The sequence below is a fragment of the Megalopta genalis genome, chromosome 7, assembly GCF_051020955.1.
Source record: "Megalopta genalis isolate 19385.01 chromosome 7, iyMegGena1_principal, whole genome shotgun sequence".
NCBI classification, from domain to species: Eukaryota; Metazoa; Arthropoda; class Insecta; order Hymenoptera; family Halictidae; genus Megalopta; species Megalopta genalis.
Genome location: NC_135019.1, coordinates 21,871,745 through 21,895,413, shown reverse-complemented (window position 1 = coordinate 21,895,413; position 23,669 = coordinate 21,871,745). Strand labels below are relative to the sequence as shown.

At 41.0% G+C, this 23,669-nt stretch overlaps 1 long non-coding RNA gene across 1 annotated transcript in view; it reads right to left on the bottom strand.

The window, feature by feature from the left end:
* LOC143259881 (uncharacterized) overlaps window positions 1-23,669 on the bottom strand; it is a 39,713-nt gene that overhangs the window by 5,794 nt on the left and 10,250 nt on the right. The window lies entirely within an intron of this gene.

Genomic DNA, 23,669 nt, shown 5'->3' with positions numbered 1-23,669 from the left:
AGTGACGCTTAAGCTTAATAATACTGAGAGGATAATAATAATAGGAATCCAAAAATACATATATATATTTAATGAATCTAAAAAATTAATCTTTAGATGAATGGTTCGAAGAAGCGATCAAATAATAAACGTCGAGGGGGGCGCAAAACGAGAGCAATCCGAAAAATCCGCGCACTCCAACGGGAGTTTACCGTGAAATTTGAACAAGAGGCTCCGATATATAGGGAGGGAGCTGGCCGAGGAAGCATTGAAACCAGATCCGTTCCCTGATTCTCCTCCGTCCGTGGAGGTCTATGACCCGGTAACAGAGAAAGACCGGTATCACGACGACGATTTAGAGCACCTCTTCCAAGAGGAAGATTTTCGCGACCCCGATTGGGACCCGCAATATTTCAACATAAACTTGTTAAACATTTAATTTTAATAAACCATACACTAGTATCTTGAATGAGTGGTAAAACCATTTCATTTATTTCCCTTCAATTTCCCGAACTGCAACCGGTGTATGCAGGCAGGTTCGAAACTGCGAACAATCAATTTAATCTCTCATTTAATACCAACGATCGTAACATTGGCGACCGTGCGGGGATTACCGAGCTTTAAATGCGCGCACGGTGCCGGATAGGTACCCCGTGAAGCACATCGAGGACTTCTCTCACGCGCTTCACGGGAAGACGGTGTTTTCCACAATAGATCTGGCGCGCGCGTATAACCAGATTCCAGTGGCCACAGAGGACATCGCCAAAACCGCGATAACCACCCCTTTCGGACTATTCGAGTTACCCTGTATGTCGTTCGGATTGCGAAACGCGGCACAAACGTTTCAACGTTTCATCGACGAGGTGCTGCGCGGCCTGGACTTTGTGTACGCCTACATCGACGACATACTGGTGGCATCGTCGACAGAAGAGGAGCACTTGCGTCACTTGGAGGAAGTTTTTTCACACCTCGACAAGTACGGCGTGACCGTCAACGGGGCGAAATGCATTTTCGGCCAGGCGCAGGTTAAATTCCTGGGGTTCACCGTATCGTCCAAAGGCACCAGCCCGTTGGAATCAAAGGTGGAGGCGATCACCAACTACCCCCAACCGACCACCGCAAAACGGCTGAGGCAGTTCCTGGGTATGCTAAATTTCTATAGGCGTTTCATGCCCAGGGCTGCGCAGGTACAAGCGCCCCTCAACAACCTACTGCACGACGGCATCAAGGGTAACGCCAAGTTGGCGTGGACCGAGGAAGCTACCGCGGCTTTCGCCGAGGCGAAGGACAGTTTGAGGCAGGCGGCGTTATTGTCGCATCCGAGGGACGACGTGCCACTCGCCTTGTTCTGCGACGCGTCCGATTTTGCTGCAGGCGCGGCACTGCAGCAGCGGGTCGGAAAGGATTGGCAGCCGGTGGCTTTCTTCTCCAGGAAGCTCAGCGCTGCCGAGCGGAATTACGGCGCGTACGACCGGGAAATGTTGGCCATTTACTCGGCAATCAAGCATTTCCGACACATGGTGGAGGGGCGAACATTCACCATCTACACGGACCACAAACCGTTGACCTTCGCCTTCCAACAAAAGCCCGAGAAATGTTCTCCCAGGCAATTTAGATACCTGGATTTCATCGGGCAGTTCACCACCGACATCCGCCACATCGCCGGGAAGGACAACGTCGTCGCCGACGCGCTATCCAGGTTGGAAGAAGTGGTAGAGTCCTTCAGCTACACCGATTTGGCGGAGTCTCAGCAGCGCGACGCGGAACTTCAGGCGTACATGAGCGGGAAAATAAAAAACAATTTACGTTTAAAACGGATACGCCCACCCGATTCGAACACTGAAGTGATCTGTGACGTGTCTACCGGGATTGCGCGACCTTTCGTCACGGGACAATTCAGGCGAGCCGCATTCGACTCGATGCACCGCCTGGCGCATCCAGGTGTTAAAGCAACGGTGAGACCCGTGACGGAACGATATGTGTGGCCGTCCGTTAAAGCCGATTGCCGGAGTTGGGCTCGCGGTTGCGTTCCGTGCCAGCGCGCCAAAATAAACAAGCACGTTTTCGCGCCGCCGGGAAGTTTCGACGCGCCGACCGGAAGATTCGAGCACGTGCACATAGACATTGTAGTTCTTCCGGTCTCAAAGGGGTTCAGGTACTGTTTAACCTGCGTCGACCGTTTTACGCGCTGGCCCGAGGCTTTCCCAATTCGGGATCAAGAAGCTTCGACCGTGGCACGCGCCTTTTACGAGGGTTGGATTTCACGGTTCGGAACCCCGTTGCGCGTGACGACCGACCAGGGTCGACAATTCGAGTCGCGCTTGTTTCAGGCAATGTCACAGCTAACAGGTGCAGCCCACTGGCGGACAACGGCCTATCACCCGGCGGCAAACGGAATGGTGGAGAGATTCCACCGCCAATTTAAGGCAGCATTCCGTTGCCAGCAAAACGTCAGCTGGACAAAGGTTCTTCCCACCATCTTGCTGGGCATCCGCGCAGCCTGGAGGGAGGACTTACAATCCACCGCAGCTGAGCTGGTCTACGGCGAGACACTGCGCCTACCAGGGGAATTCCTGGTCCCACAGAGAGCGGAGTCGCTGCCGCTGCCAGGGGATTTTGTCGCGGGATTACGAAAGCATTTCGCGACCCTCGCCCCAACGCCTGGCAGCAATCACTCGACGAAACGAGTTTTCGTTTTCAAGGACCTCGCCACGGCAGAGCATGTGTTCGTGCGGAACGACGCCGTGCGAGGAATCCTCCAGCCGCCATACGACGGCCCATACAGGGTCCTCGAGCGAGGGGACCGGACTTACTCCCTCAGTATCCGGGACAAGGCGGTTACAGTGACCATAGATCGCCTAAAGCCGGCGTACGTGCTGGCTACAGATCCAGCACCGCCGACGATACCAGGGGCAACACAGCCAGCGTTACCTGGAGAGTCCGAGGGACCACCAACACCACCATCACCACCCACTCCGAGCGAGTTTACGGGGTAGCCGCCCCAACCATCGCCACCATCTCGGGGTCCGGCGGTGCCGCCCCCCATAGTAGTACCACCAGGTGCGGGTTTACGCACCACACGGTCCGGAAGAAGAGTGCGTTTCCCGGACCGATTGCAAGTTTCGTGATCGAGTCAATCACTGGCGGGGGGGTGATGTGGCGGCGACAAGCCGGCGCCACGTCTCCGCCATGTGTTTAGTTTTAAGGCGTAAGAATGTTTGGACGAATGGGCCGGGCTGCATGCTGTGCGTTAGCGTCGAGCGAATGTCTAGACGATTGGTTTGAGTGTCGCGTAGAATGAATGCGTCTAGCCAGGACAGAGTGAAAGTGAACCGTGAGAATGAGAAAGAATGATCTGGATGGGATGCATCGGTGAGCGAATGGTTAGTTCAGTAAGAACCCTCGTCGATTGTAAATAAAGATAGTCTAATTGTAACCGGGTTCAATTCTCTCTTCCCGTCGCCGATCCCACCTCCTCAATTATATTATATTATATTGCATAATGCTCTAATTATATTTCTCTTTATTTATAAATACCCTTTGAAGAAACATTTTTTCGTCCGAAAACATTCAAGCCGCTTGGGTTCTCCGCTGCGGTACTCTCGCTGACATCGCGCATCGCGTAGCGTGCAGTGATGTCGCGGCACTCCGTTCAGCAGAAGTACCGCGGCGGAGAACCCGCCCGGTAGCGAAAGGGTTAAACAACGTAGGAGTTGACTATTGCGGTCCCTTCTACATCAAAGAGAAGAAGTTTCGCAATAGAAATCGGATCAAGGTATACGGAAATTTATGGTAGAGCAGCGAGAAAAAACCGTTCATTAATGAAAAGAATAGGGAGAAACGGCTCGGATTTGCAAAAATATAGGCAAGTAAGACAATGGAATTTTGGAAGACGGTTATTTTCTCAGATGAGAGCAAATTTAATCTTTTCGGCTTTGATGGAAAAAGATTTGTATAGAGGAAACCGAACACCGAATTAAATCAGAAGCATGTTATTCCTACAGTAAAACATGGAGCAAGTATCACGTAATTCGGATTATTATTTTGCTTTCTCATTCGACTTGCAAAAAGCATTACCGTATCCCAAGCTGACTACCTCAGTAGCATATTACAAACGCAATATGTATATTCTAAATTTTGGTATACACAATTTTTATAACGATAATATTTACATGTACGTTTGGGATGAAACTATTGCATCAAGAGGTGCTCAAGAAGTTGTTTCATGCATCTTAAAACATATTAAAAATTTAAGAAGTGAAAGACACATTATAGCTTACAGTGACATGTGCACCGGGCAAAATAGAAACATTAAAGTAGCTTTAATGTGGTTAAAAATTGTCCAAACTTTAGATAATAATGTGGAAATCATAGATCATAAATTTTTAATATCAGGACATTCGTTTTTACCAAATGATAGAGATTTTGGCGTGGTAGAAATTGCATAAAAAAAACAATTTACTGTTCGTTCCCCAGGATTATTACAAGATTATTAAAAAGTGTCAGAAGGGTAATAATTTCATTGTAAATGAAATAAGACAGGAAGATTTTGTATCAACAAAATTATTAGAAGACGCAATTTTTAAAAGGGCAAAGAATTCTGATGGAGAATCAGTAAACTGGTTAAGAATATGTTGGATGCGTTTTGTCAGAAATGAACCATATAAAATTTTATATAAGACATCAATGAATGAGGATGAAAATTTTAAAGTCCTGAATTTATTACCACGTCGGGGCAGACCAAGAAAGTTCGAAAATATTGTATTGACACCATTGTATAAAACTATTAGACAAATTACAACAGCAAAATTTAAGGACATAATTGATCTATTACGATACATACCACCAGAACATCATGATTTCTTCAAATCACTTTCACACGCACAAAATGTAGACGAATAGTAAATTGTTTTGTAATAAATTTATGTTTGTAATTTTCTATGTCCTGTAATTAAAAAATGTTTTAAATCGCATAAATTATGTTTCCGAAGTGTTTTCAAGATATGTAAAACAAATTCAGTATTGTTTTTTTCAATTTGAAATATCTTAAATTATGTTGAATGGACTTGGGCACCTTCAAATTTTATAATAAATCTGGCTGTTAATTTTGAAAGTGGCCCAACTCCATTCTTGATAAGAAAACGCACGTTATTTACTTAATAATTGCCACTATTTTAACAGGAACTTTAAATTTAACATCCTTAGATACGCTTAAGCAGTATGACTCATTAGTATCCTATACGTATATTTTTAAATTCATTGAAACGCAAAACTTTAAATATCTCGATTTGAAGATAAATGGAGTTAGGCCACTTTCAAAATAAGCGGCTCAATTTGTTAACGAGTGCAACAAAAATGGGCATAAACGAATCGTTCCGATTCCAACAAGACAACGACCTGAAGCACACGGCAAGGAAAACAAGGGAATGGTTATTGTACAATGTACCAAAACAACTCCCTACACCGCCTCAATCGCCGGATATTAACCCGATAGAAAATCTTTGGCATATTTTCGATTTAAAAGTTCGAAAAAGGAAAATTAAAAATAAAAATGATCTAAAAGCAACGCTTTTAGAAGAGTGGTCTAACATTTCATTGGAAATTACGCAGAAACTTATCAAATCGATACCTAATCGATTACAGGCCGTAATTAAGGCTAAAGGCATGCACACCAAATATTAAGTAAGTTGAATTGTACACTTCTACAGTTGCGTAACACTTGCTCTTATAGCAAAATCGTACGTGTGCCAATACTTTTTTGACTCTGGATTTTTCGTTTTCTTGACTTTATTTCCTTATAACAAATAACTGAGACTTCTCTTCGAAGAATTCAACACCTTTATTGACGAAATTAAAGCTATTCTGAATTCACGACCTCTAACTCCGCTATCTTCTGATCCTAACGACCTTTACGCTCTAACGCCAGGACGATCTATTCCGGCGAGAAACATAGCAAACATAGGCTATAGCTATCCGCCACGCGTAATACTTGCAAACGTAAAACAAAACATCTGCACACGTATTTAGTTGAAGCATAGACTTTGTACAAAACAGAACAATTGGAAGAATGTCTCGAAGAAAAGAAATTTCGTATCAAGTTCGTCATTTAATTGCTTCGGACTGTTCCAAAAAATTAAGTTACCGTGTGATAGCAGAAAAATACAGTGTATCAAAGAGTGCAGTAGAAAAAATTTATAAAAAATGTTTATCGCACAATATAGTGGAAAATTTCAGAGGTCGCGGTCAGAAACGCTGTACCACTTTAAGAGAAGATCGTCAAATTATTCGACAATGTTGTAAAAATCCAAGCACATTGCATCGCGTAATATTCAAGAAACCTTAGGATTAAATGTGTCATCAAAAACGATAAGACGGAGATTACACGAGGTTGGATTAAAATGCTGTAAAGCTAGACATAAGTCACATATTAATCAAGCAAATGCGAAGAAACGTTTAGCTTTTGCAAAAAAAAGTATGTTAACATGCCACTATCATTCTGGAAAAACGTAGTGTGGGCTGATGAAAGTAAATTTGAGTTGCGGCAGTTAAAACCCATTAACAGTGTATCCCGTGACGGTCACGGGCAGAGCGTCATTACGTACTTCTTGCACTGCATATCTTGCAATCCTTAGTACAAAAGTCCATAGTAGAATGGTACTGGTTGAAACGGCACAGCATTGACACGCCGTTTGTGCGAAATATTATGCGACAGATTTCGGTTGTTAAAAAGTCGTCTCCACTTTGTTTGTCTCCACAACAACGTATAGATTCGACCAGATCATCCAAATCCGAAACTTCACAAAATTTGGCCTGTGTTCAACCGCATCAATCGCTCTTTTATGTCAGCAATTACACCAAACCAAGATCTTTTCGTAGGCGAGAGTTTATTATTATACAAAGGCAAATTGGGATGGAAGCAATACTTGAAACGATCTAGATTCGGAATCAAAACCTTTATGCTTTGCGAGGCAAAGTAGGTTGTCAAGTATGAAGTGGAGCAAACTTCATGTTATTTATTTCAATCGCACACAACCTCATTTAGACGCCGTATTTTGGCATAATTTGTTCTTCGTGTGACTCTCTCTAACTCATATTTCATTTTGAAAAAATTTGCAATAGTTTTTTTGTATAGGCGATTAAGTGAAACCATGGAAATCAGCGAAATTCGTGTGTTGATGAAGTATGAGTTCCACCGTGGAGCCACAACACGGCAGGCAGTCACCTAATATCAATAGTGTGTTCGGCATTTAAGTGACTACAAACACGACTGTAGCTCGTTGGTTTACAAAATTTCGTTCAGGAGATTTCGACCTGTCTAATGAACCACGTGGTCGACCCAAGACTCAGGTGGATAATGTCGTCCTGAAAGCCACTGTGGAAGCGAATCCCAGCCAAAGTGCACGTGAATTATCATTAATGTACAATGTATGAAAGCAAACAATCTTGACTCATTTGGCACAAATCGGTAAAGTGAAAAAGCTGGACAAGTGGATACCGCATGAATTGACCGATGCACAGAAGGAACGAAGACTCAACGCATGTATTTCTCTTCTTTCTCGCAACAAGGCCGAACCATTTCTCAATCGAATTGTTACGTGTGATGAGAAATAAATCATGTACGATAATCGTAAGCGTTCATCGTAATGGTTGGACAAAGATGAACCACCAAAACACTGTTCGAAGCGAGACATCCACCAGAAGAAGCTGATGGTCACTGTTTGGTGGTCTGATTCAGGTGTCATTCACCACAGCTTTATGGAACCTAGGCAATCGATCACGGCGGATATCTACTGTTATCAACTAGACGAAATGATGAGAAATCTTGCGATTAAACAGCCAAAATTAGTTAATTGGATGACTCCAATCCTCCTGCATGACAACGCTCGACCACATGCCGCACGAATGACCATGTCAAAGCTACAGAAGTTGAAGTTGGAAACTCTCCGTCACCCACCGTACTCGCCAGACCTTTCCCCCACTGACTATCATTTCTTTCAAAATTTAAACAACTTTTTATCAAAATGGCGTTTCAAGAGTTCATCGACTCCCGTGATCCAGGCTTCTACAGCAAAGGGAAAAATGAGTTACCTCTAAAATGGCAAAAGTGTACCGATAATATGGGTGCATACTTTGATTAAAAATAAAAAGTTTTTATTGGAAAAAAATCGAATTCAATTATATGCATTTTTTGCTCCATTTCATACTTGACAACCTAAATAGAAACTAGGGTTAAGGGATGGCAGATGAAGAGCATATTCGGTATTGCATGCTTTATGAGTTCCAATTAGGAAGAAAAGCAAATGAGGCTGCAAAAAATATCTGTAGTGCTTTCGGTCAAGATACTGTTGGCGTCAGAAAATGCCAGCGTTGGTTAAAGAAATTTCGCGAGGGAAATTTTTCGTTGAATGACGAGAGAGTAGTCGAGGCCGTGTGTCTAATTTTGATCAGGAAGCACTTCAGGCTCTTTTGGTTAGAAACCCTCAAATAACGCAACAAGAGCTTGCGACAGCTTTAAACTGTTCGCAAAAAACTATTTGCAATCAATTGCGGCCACTTGGTAAGGTCCAAAAGTTTGGAAAGTGGGTTCCACATGAATTAACCGAAAACAACCGTAATCAAAAAGTCGCAATCTGCAGTTCGCTCCTCTCTCGTCAAAACCGATTACCGTTTTTAGAGCAAATTGTCATTGGAGATGAAAAATGGGTGCTTTATGTTAATTTGAAGAGACGGCCACAATGGTTGGACAAAAGCGAAGCACCGCAGCCCACGCCAAAGCCTGACTTGCATGCGAAAAAGGCGATGTTGTGTGTTTGGTGGAATTTTAAAGGAATGCTTCATTATGAACACTTACTAACCGGCCACGCCATTACAAGTGAAGTATATAGTGCACAATTGGAAAGGTGTGCTCAGAAGCTTGATAGGAATGAGGCTTGTGCTCATACTCCAAGGCCATCATATCAACCACGACAAATTTTAATAACAGTTTAGTGGAATGTGATTGGAGTAATTCACTACTCATTCCTTCGAACTGGGGAGACAATTACAGCCGAAAAAGTACTGCCAGTACATTGATGAAATGCATGAAAAATTGAAAATTATATTTCTCCACGACAACGCTTGACCGCATACATATACCGTTCAAAACAATTGTGAAATTAAATGAATTAAAATATGAAATTTTGCAGCATCCAGCTTATTCGCCGGATCTTTCGGCAACCGACTTTCAATTTTTTAAACATTTAGAACAGTTTTTACGGGCTGAACAGTATGGAAATGAAGACAGTTTGAAAATTTTCATATCAGAGTTTATTTATTCTAAAGATCAATGTACCGAAGCAAATGAAGCATATTTTGATTAAATAAACAACTTTTGAAAAAAGACATGCAGTTTTATATATTCACTTAAACATCCGACATTTCATACGTACCAACCTAATAGAAAGTGGTATGTGAGACTCTTTTATCACTTTCTAGATCTAACACTAATGAATCAGTTGTCTTTGAACCTCCGAAGTAATAAGACGCGTTCACGCGAACTCGTGTTTACGTTTTGAGTGATTCACGCAAACTTGTACTGTTATATTATTAGTATATTAAACGACGCAGGAATATGCCATTTCGGCAAGTTCGATGTGTTAATGTCTCACAACGGTATCCTAAAATTAAATCTTATTAAGACCAGTAAAAACTATTCTGTTGAAAATCAACCAAATAACTACAATTCTGCAACAACATCAATGCAAATGAATATGGTTTACAAGGAAACGCCAAAGAAACGTAAAATAATCCCTCCAACTATTGGGTTGGGGAATAAGTTCGTAGCGTTTTTACATTTTCTTTTATTTTACAACGATTTTTTGCTGTTTGACAAAGTGTATAATATTAATTCGATAGAGCTCTTTCTGCTCTACAAAACTGTGCTAATCGTCTTTTTGAGTAATTTAATTTTTTATTACTTTAGAGGCTTAGAAATGGAATATCCAGGAGGTAAAAAGCAACATTTTCGACACCTTCTCTTCTACGCTTTTCATCGAGGCCAAAAAGCTGCTAAAGCAGCCTGGGACATTTGCAACGTATACGGAGAAGTTGTCAAGCCGCACTCCAACAGCTTGAATGGGAGGTCCTTCAGCATCCGCCGTACTCTTCGGACCTTGCACCCACGGATTACCATCTTTTCCGCCCCTGTTGAACCATATGAGGGGCGTTACCTTCGACAATGAAGAGGGCCTTAACACATTGACAGCCGGCCCCGCGAAAACGCGGGTTTTTGAGTCTGTCGCTTGAACGCCGGCCCCGCGAAAACGCGGATTTGTGAGTCTGTCGCTTAAGTAGCTGCCCCACGATGATGTGGATTTTTTTTTTGCTGGTATGAGTGTCTTACTCATCGATTTGTATTTACTTGCCATGGTTACGTCGATCTTCATTTGTCATACTCTAAAGATAAAACGTATACGATTGTTCAGAAACAACCCAGGCAAGAATCACTCTCGAGCAGTGTATTCTTTCGTACGCTTATGTTTTTGATTGAACAGTGTAACAAGTTATTTTCTTCTGTAACTTTTTACCCATATAATATGTGTGAAAATGAGCATATTGCTGACTCTCTATCGGATTATTCGATACATTCAGAAGATTCTGATGTAGAAGTCGAGGTCAGCGATAGTGATGTGGGTCCAAGAAGAAGATCAAGCTATTCCACTACAGCATTCAAGCGATTCCGATGATTCCAGTGATTGTGAAATGTCCACAGAATCACATAGTTACAGTGAAGTATGGTCAGATGTCGATAAAATTCCTAACATACCAGATTTTACTGGTGAGCCCGGCCTAAAGATTTTTCCTACTAATAAGAAAAGCATAAAAGAAGTCGTCGAATTATTTATTGGCAATGATTTGTTTCAATTAATGGTCAATGAATCCAACATCTATTACCAGCAAAATAAAGACAAGATGAGTGAGAGGAAGAAAATGTCAAAGTGGCGTGATATTACTCTAGCCGAGATGAAAAAATTTCTTGGTATTATACAATTATAATGATGGGCCAGGTAAAGAAAGATGTAAAAGATGATTACTGGTGCTGCAATTTTTATACGAGAAACCCTTCGTTCTCCACTATAATGCCACGTAATAGATTTCGCCAGATTTGGAGGACGTGGCAATTTTCAAACAATCAAACAATAACCGGTTCTAATAAGCTCCAGAAGATTCTGTCCATTCTGAGCTATTTATTAGATAAATTTAAATCGATATATACGCCTAGGAAAGAACTTTTGCTTGATGAATCCATTATTCCATGGCGTGGAAAATTATCTAAAAAACATACAATCCTGCAAAAATAATAAAGTACGGCCTACTTTGCCGTATGCTATGCGAAGCTAGAATCGGATAAGTTTCCAACATAGAAGTATACTGTGCGGAAGGTAAAAAATTGGACCAGACAATTATGTCATTACTTGATAAAAATATGTTTGGGACACCACTTATACACGGACAACTATTATAATAGCATTAAAACCGCAGAATTTCTTATGACTTTGTGGTACAATTAGACCAAATAGGGGTGTTCCCGAGTCTTTACGGCATCTCAAATTGAAAACTGGAGAATATAGATGTAAAAGAAAGGGTGAAGTTTTGGTACAGGCGTGGAAGCCGAAACAGAAGGCTGTATACATGGTTTCCACGATACATTCGGGAGAATTAATGAAAACAAATAAAATACACTGGAAAACGAAACAAGAAATGACAAAACCGCATTCCGTCATAGAGTATAATAAATATATGATGGATGTAGATTTGGCAGATCAATATTTATCATATTATTCGATCATGAGAAAAACGGTGAAATGGACAAAGAAGACAGTCTTGTTTCTTTTAAATTGCGCAATGTTTAATGCATTTAGATTATATATTGACTTGAACGGTAACATTATAAAATATAAACAATTTTTATATACTGTTGGACGTTCTTGGATCGAGGAATTCGCAAATACTCAAGATATATTAAATGATACTTTTAGCACTTCTCATTCTAATACTTCAAGTATTTCTGTACTTGTTCCTACACCTCGCACACAAAAATTTAATAGTCCCCAGAGACTTCCGGGTGATATGAAGAAACAAAGTTATTCTTGGATCAGGAAAAAAAAGCAATACGTACGACGTCCGTGTAAAGTTTGCTCTGCTGGTAAAAAAAGAAGCGAGAGTAGCTTTATGTGTGCTGAATGCTTAGTACTTTTACATCTTGGACAATGTTTCGAGAAATACCACACTTGCCTTAAATATTAAAACTTTTGTTTCCGGTTTACGTTATATATATATGTAATAATCCACCATGAAATGAGAAACTATATTTTTTTTATAATTATAAATTAAAAATTTCGATTTTTTGTTTAAATTTTTAATTACCGTTAATTTGTATATGAAGAATATGCAAATAAAATGTACTATTTTACGAAAATATATAATGTTTTAAATATTTTTTTTGACTATTCAGTGATCAGAAACAAGCGAATAAGACCGGCGTTCGGGGTTTAAATGGCCGATACGTTGCCGGTGTAAGGGCCTCTATACATTCTCATGTTACACACAGACACTACGTTATCCGGAAGTTAACCCACCCAAGATCCTGCACACGGCCCCATCGCCGAATGTCCTGGAAGCATCAACCCCTGACAAAGACCGATATATAAATACCAGTCTCCAACCAGTCTCCAAACCTCAGTCTTGACGAATCCTCCACCAGCTACGGAACTATTGTACTCGGTATAAACTATCATAAGTATTGTAAATCGTATAAAACTTGTATTATTTGTAATAAAGAGTTAGAGAGTTGGGCCACGGCTCAACTCCTTTTTTTATACTTCTTGGTATCGTTTTACGTAACACCGGCGCACAGGCTTTAAATGTCTCTTAGGTCGCCGGCTGTCAATGTGTTAAAAACTGGCTCAACAACTTCTTCAATACCAGACCGGGCGATTTTTGGCGGAACGGCATCGACAAATTGGTCGAGAGGTGGGTGGACGTCGTAAACAGCAACGGCGAATACATAATTGATTAATTTATTGTTATAACTATTGATTTTTGTTTAAATAAAAGTCTTTGATAAAAACGCAACGAACTTATTCCTCAACCCAATACATCTTCAATTACCTCTGAGGAACAAGTTAAGTGGTTAAGCAATGTCCCCATTAACAATATTTTAGTCCACCACAAGATTTAAATGACGCTAATCCGGAAGAAAATCCAACGGTAAATAATATTTCTGCACCTAAACCTCCTCCAATTTTGGTCCATATTTTATTGATGGCACGTTAAATATAGTAGTAAATACCTCAGAATCTTAGAAGATCTTTTGCCAGAATTGTTAGAAGACACTTCACTGGACATACGACAGTCCATGTGGTTCCAATAAGATGTCCTGCTCATTCAGCACGCAATGTTACAGAATTTCTAAATAAAAAATTAGGAGATTGTTGGATAGGTCGATCAGGAAGTAACAAATGGCCGGCACGATCCCCAGACCTGACACCTCTCGATTTTTATTTGTGGGGAAAATTAAAGGCAGAAGTGTACCGTAAAAAACCAACTACCAAACTTGATATGCAAGAACGTATAAGAAGAGCTTGCTCTGTAATAGATACAAATGAAATTTGCCAGGCAGTATCATCAGTATTGCAACGATTTAGACTATGTATCCATGTTCAAGGTCGCCATTTTGAACACTTATAAGGCAGTATTAAAGTATCCAAGTATTCGAAGTGTGCTTTGAGATAATCAGTTTTCTCTTGCAGTTGACTTTGGGTGACCTTGAATGACCTTCATAATAGTTCATTGTATTCGCCTCGAAACACTCTATCAGAATGTAAGTAAAAGAACTTACTGTTCCATTTAAAAAAACAGAATTGACCTTCATATCTCCTTGACACCTTCACCTGCAGAAAAATTGGTAATACCAGATTATGAGCCCCCCGATACCAAGTAAGTTTGGTCTAATGCATTTTCTCCTATCTTCAAAAACAAGCGAGTTATTCAGGTGACCTGTTTAAAATGCCCCACCCTGTATATTGAAGCAAGCGTTTTAGAGCCCCTTATTGAACTTTTACAGGAAATTGCTAATGACAACTTTACTATAAAACAAATAAAGGGCTGCCTTACTATAAAACAAATAAAGGAATATAGTTTTAATATTTGTTAAATGCAAGCTTAGATTCTAGTTTTAGTATATCTTGCGGTTTGACCCACCTTGTTTCTGTTAACTAAATAAAATACTATTTTGCTTTAAAATAACAGTTTGAGTTCCTTGCTTATGCATAAGAACCGATACCCAACAGGTTATGGGCCCGGCACGTTTCCACTGAGCAATAGTATAAAGTTAACAAGCCCGCAGGCTCAGTGAAATTCAGTGATTGATTTCTGTGTTTATTAAGTGCAAGTGATTTCTCTATCATTCACGATGTCTGACAGAGATATTATAGGGAATCGCTTAGCAAGCAATGGACAAAGTGCGAAAGCATGGTGCAGAGCTCACAACTCCGGAAACATCGCCTAAACCGGAGCGTAAACCAGTATCTGGAGGTGCTCAAACTAAGAAAGCTCCTCCAAGGTTTCGTGAGAAGAAGGTAGGTCTCAAACCGACAGTCGCATCACCGCTGCCCGGGCCTATGAAGGACGGGAAGCGTCCTACCGAACATGTCTGACCTAGCTCAACACCGACGCCGTTAAGAAATGATCCCATGTTCAATGATATTGATTGCGATGATTTCGTGGGGTTAACAGAATATCGAGCGAAACATGAATTTACAATCATAAATGAATCGTCCATGCCCCTCGTTGATCGCGAGTATGATCTGTGAACAGAACGGACGTGCCGAACGCGAGATAAGGACTCTAGTAGAAAGTGCGCGTTCAATGCTACACGCTAAAAAGATCGATAAAAAATTATGGCCCGAAGCAGTTAACACTGCTTGCTATATTTTGAATAAGACCATATTTAAGCAGGGACACACCACTACTCCATTCGAGAACTGGTTTAAGCGAAAACCCACCATAAAGCACTTAAAGGTATTCGGAGCTCAGGCCTACCTGTATGTACCCAAAGAAAAACGGCACAAGTTCGACCCCAAAAGCAAGGCGGTCACTTTTATCGGTTATGATGGTGAGTCAACGAACTATAGATTTTGGGATAATGCATCAAAGAAAGTACTAATCAGCAATGATGTAACCTTCAATGAAAATGCTTTGCCAAGCGCTGAAGGCGATGCAGAATCTCAGAAGTTTATAATCGAGTTTGATCCACAAGAGAAAATGGAGCCGATCGCTCGGGTCGAACATCAAGAGCCACACGTGGAAGAGCAAAACGAGACTCAATAACGGAACGACCAGCAGATCGTTTTCCACCTATACCAGATATTGAGTCAGTCATAGACGAAAATATTCAGCAAGTAGTAGCCAATGAAAACGTTCGCGAAGGTAGACAGCTGGGTGACAGAGATCGATTGCGACCACCTGATCGATACGGCGTTGCTGTCACTTATTTCACAGATGCGGCACCTATGACTTATCATGAGGCCGTATCGAGTGAGAATGCTAGCAAATGGATAAATGCCATGGACGAGGAAGTGCACATGGTCCCTGTGTGATCTACCCAGAGGCAAAAGAGCGATCAAATGCAGATGGGTCTTCGCTATTAAACTCGATGCAGCCGGAAATCTAAAAAGGTATAAAGCGAGACTAGTTGCCAAAGGATTTTGACAGCGCAAAGGTATAGATTTTGAGATTGAAATCTATGAAATTTGATGTCAAAACGGCGTTTTCATACGGAGATCTTGAAGAAGAAATCTATCTGGACCAGCCTCACGAACGAGAATCAACCAAACGCAGTTTTGAAGCTACACCGGAGTCTATATGGACTGAAGCAATCACCGAGATGCTGGAACGAGAAATTCACGAGGTTCCTCAAGGAATTTAATCTTGTGAATATTAGTAGTGACAAGTGCGTGTTTCTCAGTAAAGTGCAAAAGTACAAAGTGTATTTAGCTGTGTATGTGGACGATGGTCTGATCATGAGTGAGAGTATGAATGCGATAGAAAGCGTATTAGAATACTTAAAATATAATTTCAAGATCACTGTAGATCGTGCCGATGAATTTCTTGGCTTTGAAATTAAGCGCGATCGCGAGAATCGAAAGTTAAAGATTTCTCAGTTCGGGTATATTAGCAAAATTTTAGAAAAATTTAATATGCATGACGCGAATTTGTCAAGCGTACCTGCGGAACCAATAGACTCATTATTGTTCGCTGCACGAGTAAGTCGTCCGGATATTGAGTTTGCCGTAAATTATGCGAGTTAATTTTTAAGCTGTTACAATGAAAGCCATTGGCAAGCGGTAAAGAAAATAATGCGTTATTTGAACGGCACACGCAACTACAGGATTGTTTACGGGAATAGTGGGAGTTCATTAGACACGATCGGATTCACTGATGCTGACTATGCCGGCTACATAGAGACACGAAAGTCAAGAAGCGAGTTTGTTTTCACCTTGAATGGTGCACCAATATCGTGGTCTTGTTGCTGTGTCAACGGCTGAATCTGAGTATATCGTGCTATTTCACGATGTGAAAGAAGCCGTTTGGTTGCGCCGCATATTGAATGAACTTGATGTTCAATGTAAAATTATTCCCTGGTGGCCGGCCAGGCGAGGGGAAGCCGCGGTAGTGTTCTACAAGAGTTCCCGTGGCTCCCCCGTAATCCGCCAGCGACAGGCACAGCGTTCCTAGGTCGCCATGGGGGTTTTAATGTAAAATTATTCCAATACTTGTAGACAACCAGGCAGCTATTAACCCTTTTAGCACCGAACGACGATATATCGTTGCGCCTCCGTTAGAGCCTTATTATACTCATCACAAAAGATCTGTGTTTAAGTATAACTTCATAAAATGTTAAAATGGTTCATATTCGATGCAACACAAGTGAAAAAATGTTTATTAGATCAACTTTCTGTTATATCTTATGTTGTTTCGTGCCGAGGGTCTGTATATGTCAGAGTGATATATATATATCCCTCGGATATCCGTCGACACGAGATACATTCTCTGGACCGTAATCGCAATCTTTACGATGTTTATGTTAGTTATCAGAGAACTCAAGTGGCACCAGTGCATCGACGCTGCGAGCCTAAAATCTTTTTCACTCTTTCTTGATCCGTCGAACGTGGAGTCAGTATTCAAAAGCCGTCAACGTTTTCATAGAAACACAATTAGCAGTAGAAAATTTTGTCAGTTGCTTAAATCTCCGAGTTGAATTTTAATTCTATTTCATAAATCTTGCGTATAGTCTCTAAGGCATTGTAACCTTACTTCAGTTCAAAATTATAATATATATATATTCAAATAGAAGCAGTGAAAGTGTTATATTCAATAACCTCTGCGTTCCCAGATTCCAACCATTCGAGTTATTTCGTTATCTAGAACCGCAACTTCAGAAAGCGAGTGCACCGGGTTTTCCCCATAAGCCATGCACGCCACCGAAGTTGCTCGTAGCCAAATCTGTCCAGAAAGCGTATGTACCGGGCTTTCCCCACAAGTCCTGTACGCTACCGGACAGAACGGACCATTCCAGCGAGCATAATTATTATTGCTATCATTTATGCCGCGTCAATCAGGACGTAGGGCTCAATTGAAGCGGCTCCTTCGTTTGTACGCCCAAGTTCCTTACGAACCCAGGGTAAATCATAAAAGCCAAGACATTAACATTATTAGTTACAATCCGCAAGTAGATTCAATTACGGGCGAAATTACATATCGCGAGGAAATCCATATCGCCCGCGAATATATCGCGCTCCACAACATCATCGTATCCAACCTTGGAAGCAGCCCGTAGAAATCGAGATTCCACGGCCGAACTACAATCCTAACAGGATTCCGGCAGGAGATCCAAGACGATCAGCGTACGTGCATCCAGCGAGCGAGCCATCTCAATAGTAAGTGCCCGCGCCGATTACCGCTGCTCTCGAGCGAGTAAGCGAAACTCAGTGATACGCGAACGGCACGCGTCGCGTGAACCAAAGGCAATCGTTTAATTAATTACGTCTAATTCCGCGGTCTCGCGAAATATATATATTTTTGCGGGAAGCCACGCGCGGGACGTGACAATACCATGTAACTGTCGACAATTTTTTTACGAGCATCCCCTTAGCAAGATCTCTGTATGAGAAGAATACATTTTTATCCGGAACCATACGCAGTAACAGAAAACATATTCCATCGCAGCTCAAACAAAAATTGAAAGTGGGTGAATATAAGTACCTAAGAAATCGGGAAATACTTCTATTAGCGTACAGAGAAAAGAAATCACAGAAAAAAATGTACTACTGTTGTCAACGCATGGGACAGCCGCAAATAAAACAACTGTAATTCGAAGACGGAATCAGGAAACGGAAGTTCAAAAACCAGAACTCGTCTGCGACTATAACAAATATATGGGAGGCATTGATGTCTCAGATATGATGGTCTACTCATATTTCGACGAAAGGAGAACGGTGAAATATTGGAAGAAAGTGGTATTTTCCATTTTCTCTCGCATGGTCTTGAATGCATACATATTATGCAAACACAATCCAGAAGGAAAGGTTACGACTCGACTCGAATTTATAACCAGTATCATTCAGTCGATCACAGAAGAATGGATGGCTGAAAAGAATATGGATCCAGAAAGTTCATTGGGTCACACATCGAAAGATTCCACAATCCCAGGTATCCGTAAACTTCCTGGAAGGAGGGGAAAGGTTTGCGTTGTGTGTGGTAGGGTGGATGGAGAGCCTGTGCGAAGATCGCGCACAATTTGCAATCATTGCAATAAAGGGTTGCATGGTGTATGCATAAGTAAGCATCAATGCGGATAAATGGCTTATGTAAGTAAAAATACGGAAACATTACACATTTTTAGTGGACAGAGAACTAACTAAAAATATTTATAATAACATTTATATTTTTTTAGTGACGTATTACCAGCTGCACGATCCTCTTGGGTATTAGATTTGTCTGACGCTTGCCGTGCATCATATTCGATGATAACGAGGATAACGTGTTGCGTTATCCTTTCGTTTTGATATCCGACACCAGCTATTTCATTGCAAATGATTGCAAAATGCAATGTCAATACACCATACTACCAGATATATATAAAGCGATGACCAAACGATGATTTTTTCTATGTGCAATTACGTTTTGAAAAAGAGAAATTACTTTGTACGATTTTCATTATGTCTTATACTTATGTTATTCTTATGATTTTTAACAAATATCGAAACTTCATTGGTATTGATTTATTCTCCATTCCTTTCGCAATATGCTGCTTTTTGAATTTTGTAAATATCACGCCTACTTTGGTTTTTACGAGCATTTTCGCAAACCTCTACAAATTCGCCGATTCGGCCCGGTATTCTTCGCCTAGGTACGCTTCTTTCGCTCGGTGCTAAAAGAGTTTTAAGATTTCAGGTAATGCGATTGATCATAAACGCCCTAAACACATCGACATGTAAGATGCCATCAAAAGAGCAACTAGCCGACATTTTTACGAAGCCACTGTCGAAACAGCAATTTATGTACTTAAGAACAAAACTAACTGTAGTCGGAGATTTAAAACTAAGTGGGAGTATTGAAATGTCTATATAGTTTTAATATTTGTTAAATGCATGCTTAGATTCTAGTTTTATTATATCTTGCGGCATGATCCTCGGAGGGTCGAGGTTACATAACACTAGCGGCTGCATACTCTCCCCGCCTAAACATAAGATAACCTTACAGCAATACGAGAACTTATTTAAATCATTGGGAAATAAATTTATTGCTGGCGGAGACTACAATGCGAAACATAATCTTTGGGGCTCTAAAACTATCTCACCGCGAGACATAGTATTAGAACAGGCTATACGTAAATTATCACTAAATGCAATATCAACAGGTGAACCTACACACTGGCCATCTACCCAGGAAAAAACTCCTGATTTACTTGACTTTGCCATAACCAAAAGACTATCTACAAATAACTTCAAAATACATTCCTATATGGATCTTACCTCTAATCATTCTCTAGTTATACTAAACTTACTACTTAAAGCTACACGTAAAATCACTACACCACATTTATACAACAATACAACTAACTGGAAATACTTCAGAGAATATTTAGAAGAACATTTAAATTGCAATATACCCTTAAAAACACCTGGCAAAATGGCAAAACAAAAAAAATCAAAACAATAAAAGAAGACTTAACACTATAACAAAAGAAGTTAAATGTTTAATTTAAACTCATCTTAACGAAGAATTTTATACTTACATTTCTAACCTTTCACCCAACGAGGATGCAAACCACTCACTATGGAAAGCCACTAAAAGACTTAAACAACCTATAATAACTGCTTTAACTATAACTACTTTAACTATAATAACAATTTTCGCTGAACATCTACGTGGTATATTCAAGCTAAACATAACTAACTCTACCGTGGCCACTTTGGACACTTTTCTACTCTCGGAGAATGTAACCAACTCCACCAAAAACAGCTTATCAACGTCGGTTAAGGAGGTCTCTACGGCTTATCGCTGGGACACGAAACAACGAGGCAAAATTCTTAAAGAGCTCCCTTTAAAAGCAATTATGTTTCTTACAATTATATTTAATGCCGTACTAAGGATTTCATTTTTTCCCACTTATTGGAAAATAGCTGAAGTTATTATGCTTCCTAAACCAAAAAAGAATCCTCACCAGCCATCATCATACAGGCCGATTTCGCTTCTTCCCTTAATGGCCAAAATACTAGAAAAAATAATTCTACACAGAATGAAAGAAATAATCAACACCAATAATCTTATATAATACCACTACACCAATTCGGTTTTAGGAACAAATATGCTACAAGTGAACAAATACATAGATTGATAAACACTATTACAGCAGCTCTTGAAAGAAAACAATACTGCAGTGCACTCTTTCTTGACGTAGAAAAAGCCTTCGATAAAGTTTGGCATGAAGGACTTCTATCAAAAATCAGAAAAGTCTTTCCTCTATCTTATTATATTCTAATCAAATCTTATCTCGAAGACAGAACTTTCTACGTTAAGCTCCAGGACTCGCATTCGGACGTTAACAATATTGAAGCAGGAGTACCATAAGGCAGCGTCTTAGGACCTGTAGCAGCTTTTGTGCTGCAACTACGCGCCCGCCTAGAAAAACTTTCGATTTTATAGCGGTACACGGTCGGCGACAATAATAACCGTTAGAGAATTCGCTTGCAGAGGCCAAGCACTAAGTAATAAACTTTCCCTACCCCTTCAATATTTGGTGACCCGGACGTGATCGAGATACGAAACGAAGTTCATCGAACCACGCAATACCGCCAAATTTAGAAGAATGGCCACAGGAAATGACACCACGCCAGGCCCCTCTAACGAGGGAGGGGCAACGTTAGGACGGGTAGCTGTCCGCATTCCCGAATTTTGCGCCTCGGACCCAAAATTGTGGTTCAGCATGGTTGAACGCAGTTTCGAAGCATCAGAGGTGACCGCGGAAAACACGATGTTCGGGTACGTATTGGGCCGGTTTCTGGACAGTACTAGAAATTAAAGACAGAGCTGATTCGACGGCTCAGCTCAACGCAGGAGCAGAAGACCCGACGTTTACTCCAGTCAGAAGAGATCGGCGATCGAAAACCGTCGCAGTTTCTGCGGCGTCTGAAAAGACTAGCGGGAACCGCATTCTCCGATAGCGTTCTGCGCACACTCTGGATGGGAAGATTACCCACAAATATGCAGGTCATTTTGGCCAACCAGAAGGACGCGGAACTGGACAAGGTGGCCGATCTGGCCGACGCGATCGCGGACACAACAGGCCCCCACATTCAGGTAGCCGAGACAGCAGCGCACGTACCGCTGGCCTCACGATCAATTTGGCACACGTGGTATAATGTCACGAATGCAGAATTTTTGGCGTTTATCGCAGTAATAATAAATATGGGGACAATAACAGCCGCCAATCTAAAGGAGTATTGGGCAAAAGACCCTACAAGTCATATTCCATTTTTCCCTAATACATTCTCGAGAGAGCGGTTTACCCAAATTTTTTGGATGCTACATGTAGAGACAGATTCAGCGGCAGGTAGCTGAACTCCAGACTTTTGAACCATTTCACACAGATGAATCTGTCGTCAAATTCAAAGGACGGGTTTCATTTATTACATACAACCCAAAAAAAACCGACTAAATGGGGCATCCGAATATATACATTGGCAGATTCTGGTACGGGATATATTTGCGGAATTCTACCGTACTATGGTAGCCTTACAACACAAACATTACTCAGACCAGAGCTTCCAGTATCAACAAGAATTCCGTTGCATTTATATACAATGTTGTTGAATAGAGTTCCTGGTGCGCAGGGACATCACATGTTTACTGACAGATATTACACCAACTACATCTTGGCGATCGAATTACGGAAATTGAAGTGTCATTTGACTGGGACAATCATGCCGAATAGAAAACATTTGCCAGATGCAATTAGAAGAAGACAACCTTCAGGAGAAAAATCGATGGTAGCTTACCGCAAACTTGATAATATTGTTGTAGCGTGGAAAGATATTTATAATGCGACGACGAATAACGTAGAACGAACACTCCACCATGGTGTTCGAATTGTTGTTAGAAAGCCCGATGTTGTCGTAAATTATATAAAATTCATGGGCGGCGTCGACCTGGCGGATCAGTATGCCTCGACCTACTGCTTTATGCGGAAATCATTGAAGTGGTGGCGCAAATTATTTTTTGGGGGAGTAGAAGTTTCTTTAATCAATTCCTATATTCTCTACAAATTAGTAAAAAAGCAGAGAAACGAGCGGTCACTTAACCACCTACAATTCCGGAAAATCTTAGTGAAGCAGTTGAAAGGAGATTTTTGCCAGTAGCGATGACCTCCCACATCGACCTCCCACTCGGATGAGATTCGGCTCAATGGGAAACTTCACGTAATGCTTTGTGTGACAAAAAGTGACTGTAAAGTTTGTTCCATCAGAAACAAACCAGGTGGAAGACACGAGACCACATACTATTGTGACACATGTCCAGGAAAACCAAGAATGCATCTTGGTCAATGTTTTTCCAAATATCATACAAAAGAAAAATACAGAAATTAAGTTTGAGAAATTACATTTTTAAGGTGTAAATATATATAAGCTCTTAAAATATAACGTTTTTATAAGATAATTTATGTATAAGATCATTTTATTTCTACCTGTAAGGCGTCCGACACCTTCGCGAAATTCGCTCCGACCTGGCACCTCGCTCGGCCGAAAAAGTCGCCGACCGCAAAGGGTTAATAAATTACGATTCACTTGGAAGCAAGGCAAAAATCATTTCCAGGGAAAGGGTCAACATAACGGGTCTAAATACCTCTTCCATCCAAACAATGGGAACGACCATTCTACACATTGACGAAGATTCTACGAACATTCTACGTGCAATTTTGGTTTCGTCGATTCCGTTCGGGCATTTTTGATGTTAAAGATGCACCTCGCACAGGCAGGCCCGTCATCGAAAATGTCGATAAAATCACAGAAATAATCGAAGTTGACCGGCATGTTAGTAGTCGTAGCATCACCCAGGAGCTAAAGATCGACCATAAAACAGTTTTAAAC